The sequence below is a fragment of the Carcharodon carcharias genome, chromosome 19, assembly GCF_017639515.1.
Source record: "Carcharodon carcharias isolate sCarCar2 chromosome 19, sCarCar2.pri, whole genome shotgun sequence".
NCBI classification, from domain to species: Eukaryota; Metazoa; Chordata; class Chondrichthyes; order Lamniformes; family Lamnidae; genus Carcharodon; species Carcharodon carcharias.
In genome coordinates, this window is record NC_054485.1 from 32121539 (window position 1) to 32144487 (window position 22949).

The window sequence follows — 22949 nt, forward strand, 5'->3', positions numbered from 1 at the left end:
AATCACCTGAGGATATCAACCCCTCTCTAATTGCTAATATTAAGGGTGGTTCAGTGGACACATTGTGCACTAGGTGCAGGAGTTGGTCATATAAAAGCTAAACCTGTAAGTGTTTCACCTCTTAGGAAAGTCAGATTTTCCAATTTCAAAATATTAATTCTTACCATAATTCTGTTTATCGGTATTGTGTAAAGAAACAAAACAGGAGTGAATCAAACACAATCACCCAACCTAAAGCTCTGGTGTAATTTGCATTCCTCCAAAAATTAAAATTGCTTCAAGAAAACCTAAAAATTGTAAGCAACAGAGTAATGCCTTAAATTAAAAGCAAAATACTGCGGATGCTGGAAATCTGAAACAAAAACCGGAAATGCTGGAAAAACTCAGCAGGTCTGACAGCATCTGTAGAGAGAAAGGCAGAGTTGATGTTTCCAGTCATACTGACTCGAAACGTTGACTCTATTTTTCTCTCCACAAACACTGTTAGACCTGCAACGTTTTAAATTAGTTACTTTTCGTTCCTTAAAAAAATGTTTTCATCTGGTTATCGTAAGTTGAAATGCTTGAGTTTTCTTCTGTCATACCTGCATCTAATTGCCATACTTTGGTGACATAACACTGAGAGTTAGGTAGGCTTCTGTAGCTTTTAATAAGTAACACTAACACCTGCCATTGAGTCCTCCCAGTGCCAGTGGTGCTGGGGCCAAGTTGCCTTGCTCTGCCCACCACTTTAAAATCAATCTACATGATTTGGGAAACAAAAAAAACCAGACAAAATTTTACAGGAAATTTTATGTGTAATTCCAAAAAATGTCTTTCATTCCATTGGCTTGTTTCATTCTTGTTGTCTTTTTATTTCCCAGATCTCCTCCTTTTCGGACCCACTGCCTCTTCCTTATTTTCCCCACTCCTTTTCTCTCTCTCAAATTCCTCCTCGGCTTCAACCCACAAAACTTTATGTCCCCAGCCGTGCAACAAGATGATGTAAGGGGAAGCGGATTGTGGAGGAACGTTGGATGATGTTCATAGGAAGGGAGATGAGGACAGAGTGGTGAGCTAGCAAGAGGAAACACAGCATCAAACATTAATGGAATGTGTAATGTATAAAGGGATATTGGAAAGGGAAACAGATGGGCGCCACAAGGCCACTGTTCCCTGCAGAGGGGCTCACATGGGTAGAAAAGTGAAGCATGTGGGTATAGAAAAGCTGTTTCTTGGAATTAAGGGGGAAGGACTTGGCGAATTAATCCACCAGTCCCTACAAGCTGTATTTTCCTAAACCCGCTGTCAAAAAGTGTTACTTGCAACCCTTATTTCCCTGCCATTATGATCACAGTGTCCTGCAGAAAAGTAAAGCAGAAAGGAAAGACTAAATAAAAGCAGAACACCAATTAAGAAGGGGAGAGCAATAAAAAACAGAGACAGAGATGGACAGAACATGATAAAAAGACATTGGAAAGGGGTAAGAGAGAGAGAACAGCAACATAATCAAAAGACAAGTGCAGGGAGGCACTGCATCCTCTGGCTTACTATAAGCAATGTCATGAATGATCCATCAGTGTTTTATATTATTGAAATCCCTTTACTTATAGCACTGCCTGTCTGCTATATCATGGGCTTCTTTCAGTACACATTTTTTAGGTACAAAAATGTTGCTACAGTCTTTCAGTAGTTACTATAAATGACACACTAAGCACACAAAGGGTTAAATATAAACACATGATTGAAACCATGGCTCAGGCTCTAAGCCCCTGCATTGTTCCGATGTGCTAAACAGGTTATGAGGTTATCAAACTCAGGATTCTAATTGGCAGCTGAATCTCATGGAATGCAACTGACCAATCGCTGGAAGAGTATATATTCATGAGGCTCTATGCTGTCTGGAGGTGGTGGGAGTCTTCTTGTTCACTGGGGATTTTGTGAAGACGGTGTTGCATGCAGCAATCCTGTTCAATAGATTAAGATGGTTCATAGACTCTCAATCTGCCTGTCGTCTTTCCGCCTTGAACAGTGTGTTCCATGTGTATAGGTTGCCTGAAGCTATAGCTCCTATTTTGTTATTTGAAGGGGCTGCTCCCAAAGTTTCATTTGTGCTTCAGCCCCCATGCTCTTGGTCTTTGGTTACCAGGCACAGAGGGGGGTGGGCAGGCTGGAGGGCCTTCTCGTTAGCCTGCTCCTGGGCCTGATCAAGGAGGCCATCAACAGGTCCAGGCAGTGGGTGGTGGAGGAAATTGCTCGACCTGACAGCCTGCCCCTCTAGGCTTGAGACTATCTGTGAACGGTGGGTGCCACAGGTGCTGGAGTGCATAATCAGCTTGGAATACTTTTTTAAAATTTAATTTTGATAAATTTCTGTTAAAATTCTTGCTTTTAGTTACAGTGGCCCTTCAAGGTACACCTATGACCATGTTACAAATCCACTTAAGAACTTTTTGAGAAAGGTGAACAGAATCAATTAAATGCTCCTGTTAAGCTATTCTTGAAGTTTAAACTGGTATGACTGCCTGGCTACAGTGGGTTATCTGTTATGTGTCAGATTTGAAGTTTGAGAACTGATTTTCTCTTTGTAGAAGAAATTAACTTAATTGACACTATTGAATAGTATAGATGAATCCCAATACCCTTCCTATAAAAATGCAGTATCACATGTAATGCTGCAGTCCAAGTTAGTGATTTCCTTTGAAAGAAAGTAAAAAAGAGAAAACCTCTCTGGTTTTAAGTTCGACAGATTTAGTAAATTTTCTGATCATAGGTACTGAATTATTCAATTAAGCCTTTCTGGTAAAATGGCAGCAATGGAAAATACTTCACAGAAAGGGAGGAGAGGAATCTGCTGAGGTCTGGTTTCGTTCAAGTTTAAAAAAATCAATCAGCATACCTTGGATTGTTTTATGAGCATGATGACAAAAAGCATTAATTATTATGCTTTTTTTGATGTAGAAAATATCCCACAGGCTTTAGTGGATAAAAACCGATACTGAACCAGAGAAGGAGATAATGGGAGGCTGTCTTGATCGAAGTGGGTTTTAAGGTGGGCCTTGAATAGAGTTGCCAACCCTCCAGGATGGGCCTAGAGTCTCTAGGAATTGAAGATCAATCTTCAGGACACTGCTGTGTGCAATCTTGAAGAAAAATTATTGGGATGTTAAAGATTGTTTTTCTTTGTCATTTTCTTTGAACATTTCTCTTTAACAGATATAAAAATATTGAAAGTTGCGGGGGGGGAGGCTGTTGGCTGACATCATTCAAATGGGCAATGAGTCTTTTTGCTTTCCAATTGGTGTAGGAAGGCAGTGCATCACAAGGATGGTTGTGTTGGGAGGGCAAGCCATGTGATGAAACCTCCCAGAATACGTTTAATCACAGTTGGCAACCCTACCCTTAAAGGAGGATAGCGTGGAGAGGTTTAGAGGGAAAGGATTCCAGAGTTTGGAGCCTGGATGGCTGAAGATACAGCTGCCGATTGTGGGGTGCAGGGAGATGCACAAGAGGCTGGAGAGAAGAGTTTGTGGCTGGAGGAGGGTACAGCAAGAAGGAGGTGTGAGGCCATGAAGGAATTTAAACATTAGAATCAGTATTTTAAATTGGATGTGGCTGGGAACCAGTGTAAATCAGTACAGGAGCGATGGGTCACTGAACCTTTTGGCATAGTTGAGTGTTTACAGAAACGGATCAATTCAACATGACTCTTATCAAGAACTACATCGGTGGCAGGTGGGTTTCCCATCACGTGGAAATGCAGAATGGAAGAGGCTAGCCACACTCCCACACCCCTCAGTCACAACGGAGGTAGAATGCTGTTTCTTTCCAAAGTAACAAGGTTCAGAGGTGCAGCTCCAAGGGATCGCAATGCCTGTGGCAATTGTTCTGAAATTATTAAACATTTACCATGGACTTGCTTGGAGCTATCATTGCTTTGCAAACTTCCCTCTGATCTATTCTGCCAGTAGTAAAATTGAAAACGTATTTGAGAACCAGCTTTATGTTTGTCCTTGTCTCTGATTCTCTAAATATTTGCAACTTTGCAGAATGGTTGCAAAGCCTTTATTTGTGAAATGATCATGTGGTGTTCCCATAGTTGCAGTTTGTTATAAACAAAGAGAATGTAGGGTGCTTTTAGAAAATGTATGGAAAGAGTATCTTTATTGGCTGCAAGTTATTTAAGCCTTTATGGTAGCCTGGCTATTATAAAACTGAAACAAACTTTTGATTCAGGAAGTGGGACCTAATTGTCTTTTTATTTACACTTTTATAAGCATTTATTTACAGAGTTACACATTACAAGGATACACCTCCTAAATGAGCAACCACAGTATTAGCTATATCTATTTATACTATTCAAGCTAAAGGTTACCAATAAAGAGGGACTAAATTCTTGTTCTGAAAAGGGCACCACTTATATACAGTAACAAAAGAAAACACTTTCCATAGGGAGCTTAGCTGATCAGATTAAAGTGACATACCCAGGAGTGATGATGCACTCCAGTCCGCTTGCTGTCCACCAATTACAGAAAGTTTGAAGCCTATAGGTGGACATCTATCCAGGTACACCATGTATCCCTCTCTAGGGACAAGCGAGTACGGATGTAGCGGCAGAATGCCTGGACCACCTTGGCCAGGCCCAGGAGCAGTGCCATGAGGAGGACCTGCAATTTACTTGCTCCCCACCACACTGGTGGCCAAAGATCAGGAAGGCGGGTTCAAATTGCTGCCAGAAATTGAGGAGCAGCCCTCTCAGGCAACGGAAAAAGGGCTGCAACCTCTCACACCCTGCATAGATGTGAAACACCGACTCCTCTAGAAATTACAAGAGGCCTGGGGCCCATGAATCAGCTTAATCTATTGCATAGGATGTCTGCTAGGTTCACAAATTCTTAATCCACCAAATACTGCAAAATACGAAGGACTTCTTACAAAGGCTATTAATACTTAAAAATGGCACTGGTATGAATTTGAAAAGAGCCTGCATGTATAAAGGATGTTCACAATTTAGGTTTTTTCCTCTCGCGAGTGAAAACTCACTTTTCTTTTTCTTATCTGTTCCGTATATTTATAAAAAGAATTTAAGTAAATTTGATGAAATGGTAAAAGCAATGTTAATGTCATTGTGTTTCTCCAATGATGACTTTTATGGGGGTGGGGGAGGTCTATTTATAGGGTTTTATATTGAGGTGATCACCAAGATGCCTCTTGTGCTAAATTTTGTATATTTCTGTCTTATTCTATGAAAGAAAACATATCTGAATATTGCTGGTAAAATTTAGTAAGAGGAGCACATACTCTGTCAGTTGCTATAGTAACCATGGAAACATCTGGAGATACAAACACCTGCCACCATCCAGACATGTAAAGTGGCCCCTGGCCTAATTTCACCAATTATGCTGAGGGCCAAGGTGCTACATGTTCTCTCAACAGGGCTAGAATACATTGGGGCTTTATTTGAAACTTCTGTACTCTCACTGATCAAAATGATTACTAACTTCCTTTTTATATAAGAGCCATTTATTTCAGTAAAAAGCTTTAAACTGCATCTGACCCTCCAACAGTTCATGGCTGAATAAGGAGGCTAGTGTCCTTTCAAAGCAGGAATCATGTTTAGGTGAAGAAATTAATATTGTTGTCTGAAAAAAGGCAGAACAAGAACGTTGTTCAACAACTAATGAAAGATGTAGGGAGTTAAGTGGTCCTGCTTGAGTCCAGCACTGATCACACACTGAAAACAGACCCTGGGTTATTGGTAGGACCTGTAGACACTACAGTCATTCCACTTGAAGGGGCAGTAAAAGGTCAAATTGGGAAACAGTCTGATTTTAACAATCTTGTGCCCAGAATCACATTTAGCGCGTAGTGTTTTGGGGAAAAATTTTGCTATTAGATTGTGCCAAGACATTCTTTGTCCAGCTGCCTGTGCTTGATGTGATTCCTTCCTTTCTGAAGTATTTCCATCCTGCCCTTTGACTGAGTCAGTCTCCCTAATCCCTTCATATCCGCAATAGTCTAGAGAATTCACCATTCAAAATATGGTCTGAAGAGAGTCGGCCTTTAAGTTAGATTCTTTATCTAAATGGTGGCATGGTTGGCAAGTGCTGTACGTGATAGATTCCAGAGACTGGGCCCCAGTTGGTGGGGAAAGGGAGAAATATTAACCCTTTGAGGGCCATCGTTTCATGAAAGCAACACTTCAATGCACATTACTTTTTAGCATTGGTTTAAAAAGTTAATTCTAGGCTTACACTGTTTTCCTTAATGGCTCTTCTCTGTGTAATATAGCTATTCCTTGTTTAATACACCTAATGTGTTCCCAAAAAGTCATGTTAAATGAAAATGTGCTAAACTAAAATAATTTTCCCATTAGAAAACATGTAATAAGGGTAATCTATGTGGCTGATACATAAATTTTAGATTACAAACCTATTTTTATGTATTAATTAAACATAGTAACATGAAAAAGTTACAAAATGTTATGAAAAGGTGTTTTTATCAAATTACTTATGACATGGGTAAACTCTTGTTTAGTGAAATCTGCAGTTATGGTGGAGATTGAAGATTCATTGAATGAGTCTGTAGAAGATGCATCTCTATTTGACTTGATAGCCTTAACTGGAGGAGCTGATGGAGAGCCTATGATGCTTGTAGTTCATAGTTGACTTTCCTTGGGAAAACTGGTCCATCCTAGTCTGCAAAGTGAGCTTTTGCCTTTCTCTGTAGATTGCTCTGGAACTCTCAATGGATTTATTCAAGTCACAGCAAACACTCGAGCAACAATTTACCATGGGTCCATATCTGAAATGATAAACTGCACCTCATCAGCCAAACTGAATAATTACTTAATTTTTTTCATTGCAATTTGACAATTATTTCTGTTCTTCAGTCTTTACCTTCATCGTTCTCGCTAAAACTTGTTTTCATTTTCTCCAACTCCAAATGATCTTCATTTGATGAAGCTTCATTGTTAGATTCCAGCAACTCCTCCACATCACCTGCATCAACTTCATCAAAACTCACATGATGTGAAAACCTTCCATCTTATAAGTCGATGGCTTGTGCTGTGGTGGTCAACTCAGTGTTAAGCATCACCTGGTATGGCTCAGGATCCTTGCTCTGGCATGGCAGTCTCTGCTGTATTTGCTGCTGAGGAAGACAATTAGGCTGAGATGGTGTATGAGTCACTGGCCTCCGTTTCCACAGGGCCCTCTTCTCGGTCAGCTGAGGTTTTCACTTCTGCTCGCTCCTTTGAATGCCCCTTCAGACAGTCAGCCTCCAGAACTCATGGCTATTAGTGACTGTCTCCCAGTTGTCTGGGTCAATGTCTGTCATCTTCTTATCTCACTTGCAGGTGTCCTTGTAGTGGAGGTATGGACACCCAGGAGTTCATGACCCAGTGGCCAGTTCACCTGTATAGAAGGTCTTTGGGTATACAGCCATCATCCATTTAATGAACATGGCCGAGGCAGGGCAGGCATCATTGACTTAGGAGTGAGTGTGTGCTGATAGAATTAGAATGCTCCAGGACCTCTGAGTCGGTGACCTTGTCCTGACAAGAGATGCCAAGGATACATCCGAGACAGCAAAGCTGAGAATTATGCAGCTTTTTCTCCCATCTATCATGGATGGAATTCTATGGCCCTGTTGTGGTGAGGGCAGGGCCAGAAGATGCTGCAAGCTGTTCAGAAGTCCATTGACTTCGGCCAGACCAGAAAATCCCGCCAGCGGGAGGGGCTGTAAAACTCCGCCCCATATGTTGTCCAGGGGTGGAATCGTCCCAGATTTGCACTAAGAGAGGTAGCAGGCGGGAAAAGGAATGTTTTATCAACCAGCCGCAATGGCAGCTTTTCACGCCGTATTGTCCCATTAACGCCTCATTCCCGGGAAACACACCCTTTCGATGGCAGACGGGCTCTCATTTGCCCAACACGCCGTCACCTCGCCACTTCCTCATGCCGGCCGCCATATTTAAAGTGCACACCTCTCAGTGTTTCTTGCCCACGACTGCTGCACAGAAGACATGGCCCCCAAAAGGCAAGAAGACTGTAGCCTCCCAAATCAGTGACGCACCTTGCAAGCACCTTTTGGATGCCTTGAGGATCCTGCACCACATCATCCTTCCCTCAACGCAACTTTGAGTGCTCTCTCTCCTGCTTTTGACTCTGCTGCTATGCACTAATTATCTCTACTTTGGTTCACAGGGAGCTCTGCCAAGCGATCGAAACCATCAGCCAGCCAGTCCCTCAGCTCCATCCATGTCCTTACCTCCAGCCAAGAGGATGCCTCCTCCATTGAAGAGCTGGGAATTAGCAGCCTGGGAGACTCATCACAGGCCTTAGCCACACCCTTCACTAGCGCAGAGACACACAGCTTGGTGGGACCTGGATCTAGAGCAGGCTCGGGTTTAAAACCTGGCGGTTACCGCACAGACATGTGTCTGCAGCAGGAGGAGGCAAGTTCAGCCCAGCTTCCCGGCACTTGGGGGACTGCTGGGGAAGAGGCATATGTGAGGTCCGAGTCAGATGATGAGCAGAGCTGTCGGAAACCCTCAATAGAGTGGCATGCAAGTTGGAGGAGAGCGTCCGCCTGCTCTCTGATGAAGTGGTACCAACATGTGGGTGTATGGAGGTCATGATGGGAAGGATAGCGAACACCATGGAGACCTTGGTCCAGCAGAACATGGAGATGCGCGCAGACATGAACTCCATCGTGGTAGCCATGGGTGAGTTCCTGCAGTGGCAACGCAAGGGGGAAACGGGGCACCTCAACTTCCCTCCAGGTGCTCCTTCCCCTCAAGGAGTCAGGCCGGGGCTCTCAGGCACCCGAAGGAAGGAGCACCAGCAGCTGGACACCCCTGGATCATCCACTCAGGAACCTCAATGGCTGTCCACTCCCACTGAGTCCCCCTTGTCTTTGACCCCCTCAGCCTTGTCCTCTGTCACCGCAAAGGGAGCAGCTGGCACAAAGGAGAAGAGGCATATGTGAGCCAAAAGCCAGCCCCAAGGCCTCATGCATCATCTCTCCAGAGGATGCACGCCAAAGTCATCAGAAGCAGTAGGGACAACCATTGCACAGGCTGTCTCAATCCCTGCAGAAGCCTAAGGCCTGCAAAAGTTAAGAAATGCTGATCATAGCTGGTTGCATGGTGAACACGTTTTGTCACTTGAAAATCTGAAAATATATTCAGGTTCATCAAATAATGTGTAATGGTGTCTTTCAGCTCCATTTTCAGGCTTCATGAGTCATCCCCCTGCATCCCCTCATCCTCCTCCACCACCACTAGCAGTTCAGCTGCACACAGCTAGCCCACGAGTGATTCTGGAGAAAGAAGTGTGTGTGTGGCAGGGCCATTCGGAACCTCGTACACTCTCCCACACACGCGGATCCTTCCCCCATCACACTCATCTCAATGTCCTGAACATTTTCAGTGCTGCCTGCTGGGGTTCTCTTTCAGTTGTCCATCTGAGCTGATCTGCACCTCCACTCACCCACTGATCACACTTGCATGCAGCACCTCTTCCCATCTACCACAGGTCTCGTTTCACTTTTACGTTTGAAAGTCTGGTGCATCTGACATTTTTCTTCAGCTCCCCTGCCCTTTCCCCTCCCCCAAACACACATGCCCTTTCCCCCATCACTGTTGGCCCCCCAGCAAGTCCTTCCAGCCACAATCCTTTTCTTTCGGGAGTATCCAGGTAAACATGCATGTTCCCATCCTTCCTGAAGATCCCACCCCTATCCACATTAACCTCCCCGACCTCCTCCTTCCCACCCCCAGCGTCCGTGTCTGCCTCCAAGTCCCCACCAACCACCCTCACCATCCCTTCTACCGATACCATCGCACCCTCACCTTCCCATCCTACTGTCTCATTCTGCCCTCGGTCATTCTTACTATTCCCTCCTACCATGCCCACACTCAGTTCGCTCTCCAGGAGACAGTCATGGACTCAATAGATCCCTCCTTTGCATGTTCACCTGGACATCACCCCCCTCCCCCAGACTCCTTCCCCTCTTGGAACACCTGCTGCCCTCAGAACGCATTCCTCCCCATGAAGTCCTGCCCCCCTCCAAACTCCCTCCTCCATCTGAACTCCTTCCCTTACACCTATCTCCCCAGTTGCTGTCTTCTTCCCCTCCTCCCTTGGTACTCCTTCCCCACCTCCCAACCTCATCCACCACCACCCCCAACAACATTTTCATTCTCTCACTTCCAACCTCACCCCACCCAACACCTTCGTTCGCCACCACCCACCACCCCCACCTCACCTCACCCCACCAACACACCATTCTCACCCAGTCGAACCTAGACCTTCCTCTCCCACCCCACAGTACATCTTCCTCTCCCAAACACTGCTGAACCTTCCACTCCATCCCCTCGACGATCATCCGTTGTGAGCAGACCTTCAATGGTGACTTCCCACTTTCTGTGGGCTGTTTTGCAGCAGAGCCATGTCCATGAGAATCCACCCAGCATGTCATGGACATTCCTCCAGTGTGCCATTGCTGTCGGGCTCCAGCATCTTCTGCTCCTTGGTTGTCTGCAATGTGAGCAAGGCTCTAGCGGTAAGTCCCAACTTCTACACATCACACTTGTCAAGACGTGTTCTGCACCAGTGTGTTTTCCCACCGATGTGGGTGAACGATCCAGTGTGGGGGGGATGAATTCTTATAATGATATGCAGATGTATTACAATGAGCTTCCCAATGTCCGACAGCGGGAAACGTGGCCCGCCATCGATGGGCAGAGCGGGCGATTGCAAATTGGTTTCATGACATCGTGAAACCAATATTTGGCCTTCTCTCCATATTGTCTGCTCGTACTGCAAACATTCCCAAAGCCAGCAAGCACGGAAAATTGTGCCCCAGGTCTCCCCACTGTAGAGGAGTACACTGAAGATGCAGACTTGATAGACTTGCAGTTTGATGGTCGCAGCCGGGTTGCTGTTGTTCCGCATTTTTTTAGTCAGTTTGGACTAACAGCTGCATCTTTTGCTATGCGTTTGTTGGTTTCAGTATCAAGTGACAGATTGTTGGTGATTGTGGAGCCTAGATATGTGAAACTATCAAAAGCCTCCAGCATCAAATTGTCAGTGCTGATAGATAGCAGAATGGCAAGATCCTGGATCGTGACATTTGTCTTCCTGATGCTGGTGGTCAAACCAAATTCTTTACAACCGTGAGAGTCTCCATTTGCTGTGGAATGTGTTCCTCAGTATGGAAATCTGGTGAAGTATCATCACTGTACAGCAACTCTCTAATGAGGACTTGGATCTCAGGTTAACAAGAGTTGAACAGCTTTCTGTCAGTTCTGGTATCTTCATATACAGCCACTGTGGATGATTTGGAGGCATATGACAGCAGCAAAGGGGAGAACCAGTTGTGGGAAAATGTTGGAATCTATTATTAAGCAAGTCTTAACAATGCACTTAGTAAAACATAGTATGATTGGAACAAGTCAATATGGCTTTACTAAGGGGAAATCCTGTTTGAAAAATTTATTAGAGTCTTTTGAGGATGTAACTAGTAGGGTGGTTGAAAGGAGAACCAGTAGATTTAGTATACCTGGATTTCCAGAAGTCATTTGATGGGGTGCCACACAAAATGTTAATAGGCAAGATAAGGGTCATGGAGTTGGGGGTAATATTTTAGCATAGATAGAGGATTAGTTATTGGATAGAAAACAGAGAGTGGGCATAAACGGGGCTTTTTCAAGCTGGTAGGCAGTGAATAGTGGAGTGCCGCAAGGATCAATGCTGCGGCCTCTGCTATTTACAATCTATACTAATGACTTAGATGATGAGACAGGGAATAATGTATCTAGGTTTGCTGATGATGCAAAGCTTGGCAGAAAGGCAAGCTGTGCGGAGGACACAGAGAGGCTGCAAAGAGATATAGGCAGGTTAGTGAGTGGTTAACAAGAGGGCAGATGGAGTATAATACGGGGAAATGTGAAGTTATTCACTTTGGTCGTAAGAATAGAAAAGCAGAATATTTTTTTAAATATGTGAGAGGTGTAAGCGTTGATGCTCAAAGAGGCTTGGGTGTGCTTGTACAAAGAATGCAGAAAGTTAACATGCAGGTGCAGCAAGCAATTAGGAAGGCAAAGGCATGTTGGCCTTTATTGCAAGGGAATTGGAGTATAAGGATAAAGAAGTCTTGCTACAGTTGTACAGGGTTTTGGTGAGACCACATCTGGAATACAGTGTGCAGTTATGGTCTCCATATTTAAGAAAGGATATATTTACATAGGAGGCAGTACAGTGAAGGTTCACTAGGTTGGTCCCTGGAATACAGGGGTTGTCCTTTGAGAGACTAAATAGGTTGGGCTTATATTCTCTGGAGTTTAGAAGAATGAGAGATGATCTCATTGAAACCTACAAAATTCTGAGGGGGCTTGGCAGGGTGGGCGCTGAGAGATTGTTTCTGCTGATCGGGAAGTCTAAAACATGAGGGCACAGTCTCAGGATAAGGGGCCAATTCTTTAGTACTGAGATGAGGTGAAATTACTTCACTCAAAAGGTTGTGAATTCTCTACCCTAGAGGCTTGTGGATGCTCCATCGTTGAATACAGTTAAGGCTGGGATAGATAGGTAGGTTTTTAAGGCCTTGGAATGAAGGGATTTGGGCACCAGGCAGGAGAATGGAGTTGAAGCTCAAAATCATCTGTGATCGTATTGAGTGGCGAAGCAGGCTCAACAGGCCATATGGTCTGCTTCTCCTATTTCTCATGCCCTTATGGAAAGAATAAGGTACAGATAATGTAAATGGAATACTTGGCAAGCGTGGAAAAAGATGCTAGCCCATGATTTGCTATCCAGATAATGGTGAGAATAATCGCGGTTCACTGCTATTTATGCACATACGTTACAGCAACATCTGGCACGGGACAGATCCCTGAAAATCCAGAAGTTGTTGAGATGTGCCACTCCACCATTAACTTGGTGAAAACAGCATCTCACTCCCTGGATTGCATTTAAGATGAATTGCATGGCATTGAATTGCTGTGTTTTTGTGGTAGATATGAACTAAGCTCAATACAGAAAGTTAGAGCTGGTGGGAATTTGGAGCCCATTTTTGGACCCATTTCAAGATCTGTGCATGTGTAATTGAGCCTGGATTAGCTGTTGAATTTTTACAATGTGCTCAGTGTTAAGTGCCATCAATGAACCCCACTGGAACCAAAAATTAACTATTACAAGTGTGGAACCTCAGGCCTTCAGGTTTTAATTGTTGCATCCAATCTTTCTTTCCCTCTCTTCCTCTTGTCCCTGATTTGACATTGAATTCATCCACTCTAATTTACACTTGCTTCTCAATCCTTCTAAATTCAGATCACGACTGGCATGCTTCCAAACACCTGCAGCCCCGCCTTTCACCGATTTTGGAAGAGGCATCGAGATCTGTATACCAGCAACCTTCAATAATTCAGCATGTAAATGAAGCACTTAATACCCTGCTAAAAGGCAGAAAGCTATTTTTGATTGCAGGCATGGGGATCACAAAGGGTAGTGACTATGTCCCTGAGTCAGAGGTGGCATCATGTTGGGGAGCCAATCACAGAGCTGGGTCCGTTTAACAGTGCATTCATTGGGAATGATTCAGGGAGTTGTCAGGCAGTGGCACACGGTGACCGGTGATTGTGCAAAGGTCACATAGAGGTAGCTCCGTAGGCACTGAAGCAGTTGGCAGGGAGTGACAACCCAAGGAGCACAAACAGCTGTGTCTTCATCCAGCAAAGGGAAGCTAAACATAGGGATGAGGCTGAGCTCATATTTAGGGATCGTATTCAGCGATGAGGACCATCTGCTCATGCAACAAGTGCAGGCCATTAGTCCTGAGGCAAGCAAAGGTGTTGGATGAAGGCCAGAGAAGGAATGAAGGGTATACAGACAACAATTTAGCTTCTTGAAGCTATCTGTGTTGCTGAAAGATATGCCTATCAGGGCAGATAGTAGCAGAGTTGTGTACACTGGAGTGGAGCCCCCTCAATCCTCACCACTGTGTTGAATGTTACTAATCCAGTAACATTACCACTTCCAGGATGAGGGGCTCTCAGATGAAATGTGCCTGAATCAATGTGAGCTGAACATCGTTTCCATCCTGATTAATGCCTTGAGTCTTCAGCTGGACCTGTAGAAGCCCTTGCACAGTTGGGTCACCCTGCTCCACTACTTCCTCTTCCAAGGAAGTGTACCACTCTTCGCTTCTCCTTCACAGAGGTCCACACCTCTCTGGAGGTGTGTATCCAAGGGGTGGCAGTGGCATCTTGCAATTATCTGCCCATCACAACATGAGATGTAACAGATGCTATTGGAGAGAGCATCACATTACATTGAGTTCACCACTGATGGGGCCATACAGGCAAAGGGCAGTGGCTCCATTGCTAGACTCTCAGGTGCAGGGGATTGTTGACTACACCTATGTATTGGGCACTAGCAGAGTAGGCAGACACCAGGGCATTCATGAACAGGAAGGGATTCCAATCTTAACATTCAACTGGTATGCAATCACCAGAAATATTTCTTCCAGGTCTGTGTACAGTATCCGGGTAGCTGCCATGATTCTTTTCATCCTTAGGCAATCACAATGCTGCAGTTATTCGGGCACTAGAGAGACGTGAATGGCTGCTAGGGAACAAGGATTATTCACTGGAGAAATGGCTGCTGACACTGATACACAACCCTTTGGAGACACAGAGGTGGTATAGCCACTGCCATCTCAACACAAGGGCCAATACTGAGCAGGCCATTTGATTCCAAGATACAGTTCTAGTGCCTTGACCAATCGAGGGGCCGTCTGCCCTCCAATATGTTCAATCGAAGTTAACTCTGATTGTTGTGAACAGTGCAGTAGACCACATCATGCCCCTCCAGAGAGGTGTGGACCTCTGTGAAGGAGAAGCGAAGAGTGGTACACTTCCTTGGAAGAGGAAGTAGTGGAGCAGGGTGACCCAACTGTGCAAGGGCTTCTACAGGTCCAGCTGAAGACTCAAGGCATTAATCAGGATGGAAACAATGTTCAGCTCACATTGATTCAGGCACATTTCATCTGAGAGCCCCTCATCCTGGAAGTGGTAATGTTACTGGACTAGTAATCCAGAGTCCCAGACTAATGCTCCAGAGACAGGAGTTCAAATCCCATCACTGCAGCTGGGCAAATTTAAATTCATTGAATTAATAAATGTGGAATAAATACTGGTCTCATTAATAATGATAATGAAGCTCCCAGGTTTTCATTAAAAGTTCATTTAGTTCACTAATGTCCTTTAAGGAAGGAAATCTGCTGTCCTTACCTAGTCTGAAACTCCTACGCCTCCGGACCCATAGCAATGTGATGGACCCTTAAATGCCCTCTGAAAAAGTCTAGCAAGGTACTCAGTTTTATTAGATCACTACAGAAAAGAGTACAGTGGATGTATCTACGCCGCATGGTCAGCAGCAGTTCAACAAGGCAGCTCACCACCACCTTCGCAAGGGCAATTAGGGATGGGCAATAAAAGCTGGCCTGGCCAGCAAAACTCACATCTCAAGAACAAACAAAAAAAGTGGTACATAACCTGTACTTTCAATGATGGAGGGTACAATTCCAAGAAACAAACAATTCGTAAAACTTCCAATATTCCCCACATTGCCTGGATTTCCATTTGCCACATTAATTCAACTAACAATCATTAACAGCTACCACCACACACTGTGCCCACGCCTCCATTCCATTTTCCATGAATCCACACAGCCTCAGGGAACACATCTCCCATTGCTGCTCTAGGAAGACACACCTTGTGTGTGACACCCAAGGCTCTACATCTCCATCCAGCTGAAAATGGCTGTGTCTGTCCTTTATCCTCCGATGTGAATTCCCCATTGTTGCCTCTGTCTCCCTCACCGCTTCCATGATCAACCGCTTGCCCTGTGCCACCTGTTCAATGATCACTTGTGGTCCCACCAAGGTGAGTGTGTCTGCACTGGTGGAGGATGTGGTTGCCTGGTGTGACAGTGCAGGTTAACTCATGTCCTTCTGCTCTGCAGGCAACACCGGCACATGTGGTCCTGTGAGAAATAGAAGGTGGTTTTGCTGAATCGTCTCTATTATTATCTGCTTCCTCAGAGCTATAACAGGCCCTTAGAGCCATTGCTTTGGCATGAAGGAAACGAGGGAGGAGAGAGCTCCATCCCCGTCACTTGAGGAAGTTCAGATCTTTCCACCCTGCCTTGGATGGACTACTCTATCACCATTACCCACTCCCACAGAGCTATCGCACTGACTAAGTCAAGCACTACCTCTTTCATGTTCGTCAGTATGTACAGGTCTGGCACTCCACCTGACAGAGTTTTTTTTTCTAACGTTATGCGTTCTCTTCTCCTGCCAGATCAAGATGGTGAGCATTAAGGCTGATGTGCACTCCCTCACTACATCCAGCTGCACAAACATGTGATGCCATTTGCTACAGTGTTGCCTCTTGCACCAGCAGTCAGTTTTACCCAGTGATGCTTCTGGTGGCACATATACTGACTTTTGAGGAGGACTAGATGCCTTCAGGCTGCTCAACTTGTGCATGCTTCTGACTGCTAACCTGGAGGAGAGTCAGCTGGGTGCAGCACTGCACCCACCATGCCAGTCTGCAGAACGCTGAAGAGTTTGTGACACTTAATTGAGGTCGCCCTCACACATTATAACCAACCACTTATCTCTGCCATCTCCAGACAATACTCTATGTGGCAGAGGTAGTGGTCTGGCTAGCTGGCTGCTTCCTGCCAATTCTCTAGGAATAAAATGGTGTGGCATGCTGTCAAGAGAACCTCAAGAGACATGACTAAAGTGGTGGGGTGGGGTACCCCTCATGGGCGCATGTCCTTCTGTTGGTCCATGGGGTTCCTTTCCTTCTGCCTAAGCCTCTTGAGGCACCATTGCTTCTTCATATTGGGGAAGCTGATCCTCTGTCTGTACACCATATGCTGGGGGTATCACCTCTTTCAAACTGGAGTTTTGTGTGTCTATACCCGCTGTCCTGTGGAGGAGCATGTGGCTGCTGTTGCTGCTGCTGGTGTTGATGCTGCTGACCCTCCCTGTTCCTCTTTAGAAGTCAACATAATGGCTGTATAAGTTGCTCCCATACTGCAGTGAAGGCTGAGTGCAGATATGTTTAGGCCAAGTTGTAAGGCACAATGGAATTCAAATAGCTTGCAAATATTTTTTTTCTGTCCTGTAAATCGGAGAAATTGCACACTTTACAAGTGTGGAAATTACAAGCCTTTCTCATTGGCATAGCTGCAGCTGTTCAGTTTCATTATTTGAATGCTTTCTGGTATGTCAGTTTCAGTGCTCAATGATTCCTGCTGTGCTCTCACCTAATGTCCCTGACAAGATCCACACAACTCAGGAAATCTATACACTGGCTGTTAAAGTCAAAATAATGGGTTAAATTGGCACCTTAATTGCGACTGAACACATTTGAGAGTCTGACCTGAAAGCTTCAGAAGGGGCTTTTCCCATTCTCTTCAGAATGTGTCCCTGTTAAATGCGGAAGTGAACAGGAACATGTTCCCCACTGGGCGTCGTTTTTTGAGGCTTTAACTGCCTTATGCACCCGAACCCACTCCGCCTTGGCAGATAAAGCTTTAGGCCGTGTTGTTGCTTGCTCACTCAGGTCTTGGATGCCCTCCTTCTCCTGCTGTGCACTTTCAGCAACTTGCCACACAATTTTTTAAAACCTAAACATGCACAGACCAGTTTAGCTAATAGGAGACAAAAGCCTGATGCAGCAGTTCTAGCCCATTGTCTGCTTGTTCTGCTCGATAGAATAATCCCAACTGGACTTGAGCTCAGCCTCACCTTGTGAAAACACTTTGCACTTTCCCCTAATGCCCTTTACTTATTAAATGGCATCTTTTGTATTCTTTTCGAACAATGCAGTTTTTGAACATGTAATGCATTCAGATTTTTTTTAGGAAAATTGGCCAGAACACACAATCTTTGACAGTATAAATGCTCCTGCTTTTCATTTCCACATCCAGCAGGGGGTGCTGCACTGGTTACAGGATGGTGATCAGTCAAGGAATATGGAAATAACAATGCAGACAACCAAATGACAGGGGTGGGGGGTAGTACTAACAACAGCCTGAATGAGGTTAGTTCTCAGTGTGGGGGAAAGGGAGGTAGGGGAACTTCTATCTCCTGACGCATTTGTGCTCATTGAGGAGAGAAATGATAGCTAGGCCTGAGGGAATGAACATGTATCCACTTTCACAGATCAGGGCAGCGTCAAGCACTTCCAGGGATAAGTTTTATCCCTGTTGTGTTGTGTTCTATTCAGAATGCAAATCAGGGCCTTGTCATACACTTCACCCTGCTCCTGGCCATTAAATTAATACATTTATTTCACAATGCACAATGGACTTGTTTATGTGCTACCCAGGCCATTGCAGCAGTATTTCTATTACTTTTTTTATTCACTGCACTGGCAAAATCAGCATTTGTTGTCCATCCTTAACTGCCCTTGAGAAGGTGGTGGTGACCCGCTGCTTTGAACTGCTCCAGTCCATGCAGCGTTGTTCATCCTTCTTGAAGTGAAGGATGTCCATCATCTGGGGTGTTTGGTAGTATTTCAGTGGGTACGGCAGTTCCTGCTAAAACCATTCTGTGCCCAGAAGATACTGTTGCTAATAGAATAGGATACCACAGACGATTGAGTTTTGGACAAGGATTTCCTCTCCTTGAGTTTTTTCTCTGCCTCTGATATGTGCTTGCGATCGAAGGAGGCCACACTTTTTTAATTTGGTTGAGTCAGATGCAACAATCCTAGGCAAGCTTCTCCCAGGGGTCAATATCAAAACTCTTAAGAGAAGTCTTCAGAGTGTCCTTGTAGTGCTTTTTCTGACCATCAGACTCTAGCTCTCCATAGAAGTTTTGCTTTGGTAAGTGAGTGTCAGGCATTCTGGCTACCTGACCAGGGCAACTCAGTTGTGACTGTCACAATATGATGTGGATGTTTGGTGTGCCAGCTCAGGTGAACACCTCAGTGTCTGGTATTTTGCCCTGCGATCTGATCTTCAGAAGCTTCAGATGAGTCTAGACGGCTGGAGATAGATCCAGATGCAGTGGGTGACCAGGATGTCTGCTGTGCCTTGACAAACTCTACGTGTTCCACAACAGGGGGCTGACCCCTTGCAAGACCATAGGACCTCAGATTGGCCTCGTCTGCCCATTCCGCCTAAATCTCCGTAGGCCAGGATAGACAAATCCTAATTCACCGAGGGTAGGAAGCTTGATGGCTACCCCCAGCTGGTTTGGTCTCCCCCACCAAAGTGGTTTGCTGGGTGTAGCTGTTGCTAACAACTATTTGAAGCTATAGGTGAGAGCTGGGTGACCAATATGGGATCCATTCCAAAGAGTGCGGCAAGCCTGCCTGTCTGAGGTGCTACTCCTGCCTTACACCCCTTACACCCAGAGTGCTGTTAGGAAGGAGTTCCAGGTTTTTGACCCAACAACAGTGAAGGAATGGTGATATATTCCAAGTCAGGATGGTGTGTGGCTTGTGGGGGGAACTTGCAGGTGGTAGTATTCCCATACGTCTGCTGACCTTGCCCCTCTAGGTGGTAGTTGTTGTGGGTTTGGAAGATGCTCTCGAAGGAGCCTCGGTGAGTTGCTGTCATGCATCGTGCAGATTATACACACTGCTGACACACTGCATTGGTGGTGGAGTGAGAGAGTGTTTAATGTGGTGGATGGGGTGCTGATGAAGTGGGCTGCTTTGTCCTGGATGGTGTCAAGCTTCTTGAGTGTTGTTGGAGCTGCACTCATCCAGACCAATGCAGAGTATGCCATCACTTTCCTGACTTGTGCCTTGTAGATGGTGGACAGGCTTTGGGGAGTCAAGAGGTCAGTTTACTTGGCACAAAATTTCCAGCGTCTGGCCTGTTTTTTTGCTGCAATATTTCAATAACTATAGCTTTCAAGATGATTTAGCTGCCATGGTACTGCATGATTCATTATGTATGAAGAGCGAAATAAAATATTTCTAGTGAGGTGACCTCATTTGTGACTTCATTACTGGTGGCCAAAGCTCCATATCTGAGTATGAGGGAATGTCGTACTGCAATCAGAGGAGCATCCTAGAGTTGAACACGCAAGCAATAACTGCATTTCAGGTAGTGAAATTTCACAAAATCCATTTGCAAAATTAATTAGGGTATTATTTATGACCTTACATTATGCGGAAGGTCATTGTCACAAAGCACGTGCCAGTTCGAAGAGGGTCTTGGGTGTAGTGCAACAATCCAGACCCATGAAACAAGTAGAATTTTATCACAAACTGACCATCCTTGCTAGTTGTCATGCGCAACCTGGGCTCTGGGATATGATTGTGATGTTGAACTACTGCTACCGGTGGAGCTGTACTTGATCGAGCCTGTCCCTTTCTTTAAGCACATTCCTTAATCAGGTGTTTGACTGCAGAGAAATAATCCAAATAGGCAAATCCTGAGGTCCATTAGCAATTTGTTCCTGAAGGGCATTTCTGTAGATTGGCAGCTAGGCTATCGCATGTTTGAAATATTGGTAGTGAGGGAGTGGTGGTTGGTGGATGAGAAAGAACTGGGAGTTGTGCTTTCTCATGCTTTGACCCTTTGAAGTCTGACAAATAGCTGCTAGATGCAAAACTTTTTATTTATTCATAAGTGTTATCACTGTTGTGACAACTTTATATAGATGCTTTCAAATATTGACACACACACATCTTTTCATAATGTGCACTGTCTGTTCTAAGGGTTCTTTTGATGACGTTACATTCCCTCTTGTCTGTCTCATGTAATTCCCAGGTGTACTGGGATTCAGAAAGAGGAGAGCTCATCAGTTCCAGTTTAGGAGCAGTACCCCTATCACATACACCAACCAGACACACAGGGCCGGATTTTCATCCGTAAGACAGGTATTGGGAGTTGAGAATTTTCCTGACCCTGTGATCCCACCTCCATTGCAGAGGTGCCCGCCTGGTCTATGTTAGTGCTGCGGAAGCAGGTTAGTGATGGAGATGGGCACTCCCCCCAGCCCCCCACCCGACCCTGAAGGCTTCAGGGAGGCAGAAACGGGCCCAGATGCGAAGGCGGGCAAATCGCATTGCAGTCCCGATATAAGGCTCACCTCTGGTGCTATTACTGGGAGGTGAGACTAATGAGGAGGCAGCTAACCCAGTACTGTGACGTCATCTCTAACCATTTGTCAAGTGAGTAGTGAATTTTCCTCTGTCTGCATGTGATGGCCAACTGATTTCTAACTGTGGTAAAGTTGGCCCAGCATGATCCTACCCCATGGATGCTGCAAATCTCTTGCTGACTGCCTCCATTCCTCATGAGACATCCACAAGCAACATTGACCTACTGTTGGCATTTGTACCTGTCATCCTATCAAGTGCCTGCACTCTGCAACAATTGTGATCAGTAGCACACTTAAGGGTCTGCTCTCTGCATGCAACCCTCAGCCATAAGCCCCCTAATACTAATAACAGCCCACTCGAGGCATACAACCAATCTGCCAAGCCCTGGGACCCCAGGCCTCAAATTGTCATCACATTCATGTGTACCTCAGTCCAATGCACTGCTGGGTCACGGCAGCTCATTATCCACTCTTACCATGACAGCCAAGGTGAGGCCATCCACACTGCACACAGCTAGCCCAGCAACAGTTGTCAGTGCCCCACTCATTAGTGTCACCCCATCATCCAACCAGACCCATGGATTGTGACTTTTCACACATGCGATGAGCACACACAATGATCCATGTGCCTTGTTGCCTTGCCAGAATGTACCAGAGGAGATGACCAATGGGGAGCAAGGCATTGAGTGCACCTCAATTCAGTGGCTGGGACCTGGAGTTCTTGCTGCAGTCAGTAAGTGTACCCGACGGGTAGTACGGTCTCCAACCATCACAAAACGAGCATGGCTGCATATTGCATTGATTATGCACACCTCAGTAAACACAGGCACACCCTGGATTCATTGCTGCAAGAACTTCCACTACCTTCTGAATCTGGCTGGATGGGTTGGCCCTTCTGTACAGCAGAGGGGCATTAACCACCTCTAAGCAATGCGCCAGTGTTGATGGGCACACATGGCACATGTGTGTCCTGTAACTTGGAGGACTATGTGGATATGAAACAATCAGAAGGAAGATCACTCAGGCTTTAAAATGTGTATGACCACTATCAGTTCAAGCCACACTGAAGAGCATGTCTATGCAGGAGTGCATGCCTTTCATAACTCTTCCTCATATCCTCACAGGAAAATGTCAGGGAAATGGCCTGGACTGGGGCTGGGGTACTGCAGCTGAGTGCAATACAGGCTATGGAGGAGAGGGCCAGGGAGATTGTGCCTGTGCTCTGTCAACAAAGCATCGGAGACAGAGAGTCTCCCTTTCCAGGTGCAATTGGTTGTGGACGAGTCATACGACAACAACATGGGTGATGGTGTTAAGTGCCAAGGGGGGGAGGAATCTGCCAGGGATGAGGCTGGCAAGGGGCAGCAAGCAGATGGGGCTGGCAGGAGAGGTTGGTTCATAGGGCTGCAGGCAACAGCCTTGACCCAAACAGTGTCTCACTGAATGCCAAGCACTTGGGCGTGTGGATGGTGCCATCATTTTACAGCTATTAGGATGTTCAAGGATAACTCTCGTTACCATTTCTTGTGTCTCACACAGGGCCTCAGCAGTGTGCCCACCCCCACCAGCCGGGTCACCCCTCAGGCATGAGGAGGAGGAGGAGATGCTCGAGGGTGCATCTGAGCATCAGACGAGCACAACATCCCCCACTGCAGATCCTTGCACATCTGTAGGTTCTCACACACAGTTAGAGTCAGAGTCACTGGGTGAGGCACACAGCATCAGAGTTCAGGAGGAGGTGTCAGAGTCAGAGTCAGAGGCATCAGCTCCACCTGGAGGAGGGAGGGCAATCACAGTGATGCTCCAGCACCCACAGG